Source organism: Arctopsyche grandis, chromosome 8, assembly GCF_051622035.1.
Source record: "Arctopsyche grandis isolate Sample6627 chromosome 8, ASM5162203v2, whole genome shotgun sequence".
NCBI lineage: Eukaryota > Metazoa > Arthropoda > Insecta > Trichoptera > Hydropsychidae > Arctopsyche > Arctopsyche grandis.
In genome coordinates this window covers 22,764,940-22,771,380 of record NC_135362.1, presented here as the reverse complement: position 1 = coordinate 22,771,380, position 6,441 = coordinate 22,764,940, and positions in this window count along the sequence as shown.

Genomic DNA, 6,441 nt, shown 5'->3' with positions numbered 1-6,441 from the left:
AACCAAGCCTCACATATTTATTACATGAACTCAAATTACTTGCAATTCTATCTAATAAAAAAACCATTGAATCGGAAACTATATCAATTAGTACTAGCATAGGAACTCATATAGTCCGGAAAAGCTCACATACATATTTGCACGAGACCGCTTTTCCGGAGGGCTACGTGCTAAACGCGATCACACGAACGCGACAAATACTAATTCACCTCTGAGGCTCTAAGGTGTCGTTGTTGTTGTTGTTAATAAAGTATCAGCAGTGATTGACAACCGTTATTGCCGATCAACGAGAAGTCGAAGTCGCGGTGCCAGGCACTGCACTGGAACCTGCCAGGAAGAGCCACGCGTCGTTGACTTCTCTACCGGTTAACACTGACCGCTCTTCCGATGAATATATCCGACAGTTTAATTATTCAAAAATTTCTTTAAAACATAAAATAACCCGTGAAGGTTCACCTTGAATTGAAAAACCTGTATCAAATACCAACCATCTTGAATTTAAATAACAGATTATATGTAAATACTATATAACACACGCGACACTTTGTTTCAACAAATATCATTTAGTTTTATATCAATTCAACGTATAAACTGGCCGCACATGCTAATTTATACATTCCCAAAAGTCTATAGATATGCCTTTTTTTAAAGACGTTTTCATGCGTGGGAAATGTCAACAAATATATCTACTTGCACAAAAACAGCAAACATTTTTGAGTACGTATTAGTTTTACCTATTGTAATTTAAACATTCATTACTAATTGTTGTAAATATAATACTTGAAATTTTCAACATAAATCATTTTTTTTACAATAGTGGGGACATCGATGAGCAAGTATAAGCAAAACCCAAAAAAAAACATTATTACATTTTTGACGATTATTTCAAACATTGCATCTGTTTAATGATTTGAATAATTTTGAGCAATCTAACAGCTTAAATGCGACACTGACACATTTGGCGACAAATGACCGATCGTTAAATTTGTTAACGAAAGTTGCGATGCGATGATCTCTCTTAATGACTATATAAACGATGACTACATTACTAAAAACCGAAAAAAGATTATTGCAGACCGTTTTGTGTAACGTCTACGAACTTTGCCTTTGTCATATACACTTTAAACACACAGCGCTTTGTTCGGGTGTGAGGATTTGAATAGTGAGGTAAAATTTTAGTGTCGAAATCAATTTCAGAACACGTGTCCATTGTATATGCATGTACTAGGTATGTACGTGAAAACACCAACGTGCCACTTTCATCAGAGTGAGCTTCTTCAAAAACTGAAGATTGATGATCTAAATGACGGATTTAGAAATGCATGTCTTTCCGAAATGACAATAAAGGAAAATAACGATATTTTAACCACCGTTGAACTCATCGACGAAGTTATGCCACACTCGGACGCAACTGTTACATAAAACATTAGTTGTCATCTAGAAACAAAGCCGGCCGACATTAAAGTTGATGAATGATCACCGTGTAATTGTGGTAAAGTAGCTTCTGCATGTTTGCATATTAATGTCCGTATAATTTTTCACAACGCACAATTTTTTTGAAACACATTTCATAGTTTGTTGTCCCAAAACGCCACAGTCTTGTCATATTACGGAACAGCATTAATATTGCATTTCCATTATGGAACGTTGCGATGTAAAACGAGTACTCGTGTAATGCACATTATTAAGGTGATTAATATTGAATAGCTAAAGTTCAATGAGTCATAAAAATGTTAGGAAAAGGTATTTATATTGATTGTACAATCAATTTAATAAAGAAAGCTTAACCAGGCGTCAGCGTTGACGCTAATTGGTAAACACTTTTGGAAACTATTTTAGTATTTGACAACGGTTGGAATGCAAATAGTCGTTGACGAAAATCGTTTTACAATCAGTGAAACCTACGAATGCTAAATTATACGTGACTTAATGCATACATATATAATTTTTGATTATTTAACCAAACCTAAAAAAAATTACGTTGAATTTATTAAAAATAAATATTGACTTTCATTCAGTTTTAGCAGATTGATTATTCATATTTCTATTATATTTTGCCTGCAGTATTTAATTGCCTAATATAACGAATTTTAAATATGTACATATAATATATTACGAGTATTAACCACATGCATAGCTGTTTGCTAAAAGTAATAGCTGACCGTTTATTATTGTTCTAAGTCCATATGTACATATACATATATGTACATATGTGGTGCAATGTTATTTATTAATTTCGATAAAATGTGTTTTACTGGTAAAATGTGTTTATATTTATTTATTATGTGAAAGACATTGCTTAAAACACTGACAAGTCTATTCATTGTAGAAAATGCAGTACAAATTTTGTTGTTGTTGTTTTTGGAGTTTGTTGATTTTATCTATGCCACTATAAGTTTGCATTTAGTGTTTATTTTATGATAATCTACTGATTAATATCACTGGCAAATCAAAAGTTGCATTAAATCTATATCAATCTTTTAGCATTTAATTATTATATGAAGGGTTTGGTATGGTTGGTGTTTTTATCATTTCAATTTTGAAAAAAATAAATTGTATAATATACATGCAAAAGTAGCACGTAAGACTTTTTATCCCCACAAATAAAAGGTTAAAATACACATTTTCTATTAGTGAACATTCTACAATAAATTAAAAATCTATCAATTTTCACCAAATAGACTGTAGTGCTTTGAAAAGTTCTAATAATGACATAAAATCGAAAATTGTTTATAATTGTAATAAAAATATGTCAACTATTTCAAAAGGTTCATCAATATGTAAATAGTTATAATATTGAAGAGCCATTAATTTAATAATTTATTTAATTAAATTATAATTAAAAGCGTACAGTATAGTATATATAGTACAAAATATATAGTGTTTTGATTAAGCATGTGTTATAATACAAAACTGGAATTATATTGTATTTACTAATGTAAATAAACTAATACCCATCTAGAATCAAAAAAGATAAATAGGTACACCTGTGTATATTTTATTATAAATCTCGTTATCTTTCATATCGTTAATCACTCCAGTCTTGATGAGCAATTTCTTTTTACTCGTTTTTTATATCCACAAGTTAATTTTCAGTTTGAGGTAACGTTGTGTAACCGACGCCACATTTCTAGTGAAAATTTACCTTTAGTCAGTCTATTGAGAGTCACGTAAGATAAATATGTCAATTTCTGGTATCCCCTGTACATACTTGGCGTAATAGACGCACATTAGATTTTTCTGCGTACGAAATCGAACGAACCGCGCCCGTGACATTCACCGGTGAAATTGAAAGCGGAACCGCAACAATAAATAATAAACTTATATAAAATCGATATATAACTTGGCAATCAATAGCAAATACTGTGGAGAGTTATTAATGTTACGTTGACCCATTTTTATAGACGCCGTGCCTAATAATAATGTCAGGCTCATTAGAATGAAAAAGACGTTGATGTACACTTTTTTGCATGCGTTGAATATAAAATTCGTTGGTAAAAATGCGTTTCAGTGTCAAAATAAAAAAGGAAAAATGTCGTAATCGGATAATGGGGACCGATACAGAGTGGCGACAGGACGGGCGAGGAAATTCGAAAAGAAAAGAGTAAATGAAACTATTAATGGGTAGACGAAACGAAACTATTAATGGGTAGACGGGTATGAGACGAAAATAAACCTGAATAAAAGAAAATTTAGCACATAATAAAAAGATTTCCAAAACGAAACCCAATTCGAATTTTATTTTAAATTACTTTTTCGTATTCATTAAGTTTTATTCAAACAATCATAACATTTTATATAACATCCTTAAAGTTAACAGAAGGTTATATATGAAATCCTTGTAATACTGAAAAGCCTTGTTCCAGGTCAAAAAAGTAAGAGGAGAGAAAGTTGATCTCGTTCTCGACTTGATTTGCACAACAACGATGCAAATATATGTATATGTATGTACGTATGTATGTATATATGTATCCCGCCTTTAAAAAATCCAACGTAATGGCCTTTAAAATTGAACGTAGATGCATATAGATATGTAGATACATAGAAAATTCAATTAAAATAAGATGAATCAATTTGATATTAGTTTTATATCGGAGATTATACCTATACATTTTACCGTATTACCGGAGATTATACTTTGAACTAATTAATATTTCATTAATTTCTATCGATTTCGTAAATATAATAATAGCTTGTCTGCACGACAAAGAACGAAACAATCAACATGTCAAAAACAGAAAGACTTTCTAACGCAAAAAAGTGAGACATGGTCGAGAGGAAACGAAAAGACCATTCCTTACTCAAGACACAAAAGAAGAAAGGCAAAGTCGTGACATGCAAAATCATGTTTTCCATTCTTAAACGAACAATATAGTAACTCCTTAATTTACAACCTATTACTTTCTTACTTACAATAGATGCTTACTTACCTTTATTCTTATTCACGATGAAGTTTGACCGTCCTTCACCTCACTGTGAATGAAAAATTATCATTTTTTACGATCATCCATATTTTTTTACATTTTACGAACTATCGTCGTCTGATGTAAGATAAATTTAAGTTTACTTTTTTAGTAGCATAAATACTAGAAAATTGACTTTAATCTTCCCACAACTATTGAAATATTTAAACGCTTATTGCGACACGTCAATGTATTGTGTGTATTATATATGTATACAAAAACCTCCTACAATACATTATTAACATAACGTGCTTTTCGTCAATAAAACACCACAATCCATATATATTATCATTGCTTAATTTGACCCGGAAATTTATTCTAAAATTACTACCATTTATATTACACAATGGTTCGTATTTTTTTAATTAATATAATCGTGTGCACTATTTATTTTATAATTAATATAATTGACTCTTCAATAATACATACATCTCGCAATATTGCGTTTGAGAATTCTTTGTTTTATGCGTGCATACATACATCTGCGTAACATACATACTAAGTACGTGCCAAAGCATAATTATCTTTTTCTCTATTATTATGTCATGTAAAAAGCCAACTTCTCACGTGTTACAGTAATTGTTAAAGCCAATAATGTGACATATATAACAGATATGTTGGTTGATGATTTAAAAATTGTGACAACCACCTTTCTAAAGGAAACGGGAAAATCGGTGTATTATATTCAACTCTAATTATTAAATTTAAAAAAAAAAACAGCCTGGACATTAAACTCTGACAGTTTTAAAATGTAGATAGCGCCCGTTTGCCTTGGATGTTGACTCATGTTACGAAACTATGATCAAAGTGGAACTATGACCGACTAGATTGCAGTTTGAAGACTGAAAATACGTGACTCAGAACGGAAAGTTTGCTGAAAGTGTTTCTAAAAAAGTATTATATTTTCAATAAAATATGATTTGAAAAATATATTTACATTATATTGAATGTTGAGATATATTTATAATGTATGTACATAAAATAAAAAAAAAGATACTATAGAACGAATTTAAAAAATGTCCATATTTAATTTCATGAGAATTCATATTTTCTTGCTTCTGTCCATTTGTTCAATAAAAATGTTCGTATGAAAGTGAATGTGAATAATTTTCACTCGAGAATGCTTTGTTTACGATGGTAATTATTATGACATTTGAACTGTCATTTTTGCCGTAGATAATTGCAGAAATGCATATATGTATAATGAACTCATGCATATTCAGTACAATACAGTACATATGAAAACTAATAGAAAATTTTTCATTTTTAATGAATTATCTACAATTCAAATGTAATATATCTGTAATAAATTTAGGATGGGTACCATTCGAGTAATTTTCTTGTCTATTATTCTAACCACATTGCCACTTGAATCTCTTCACTATCTCCGATATGTCAAATATTCCAATCACACCTCTCACCCGTTAAATCAAGCAAATAAAGTATTGAGTGCATTGGACTTTGTGCAACATTTTGGCATTCAATTGCCAAGTTTCGCATTTATACGTCATCAATGAGTTGATCGACAACTTTCTTTCGAGAATTTTCATTTAAAAAAAAGCATTAATTCGCAAATTAAATTCATTTCAATTTTATTTGTCTCCCAACACCCAACCCCACGTTTCTAACTTGTCCCAAATTTTTAAACACTACTACTTCTATTAACTTTTATCTATTGCAGTACATTATTGTCAAACGTGCGGTACATTCAGAATTAACATTTAACGTATCGTGTTATAAAATTAGAACGTGTTTCTATCAAAATTAGGTCTATGTAACTCAAATAGGATTATGACAAATGTCTACATATGAATACGACTACTAAACTCAAGGCTAATTCATACGTATAAAAACTTATCTATCTCATGAAAACATGTACCTTTTTATGATTCAATCATTTTAGGTCACTTTTGTAATTATTCACCCAAGTGTTGGAGTTCGCACGCAACACTTCCATCACCAGGGTTGACTTTTTTTC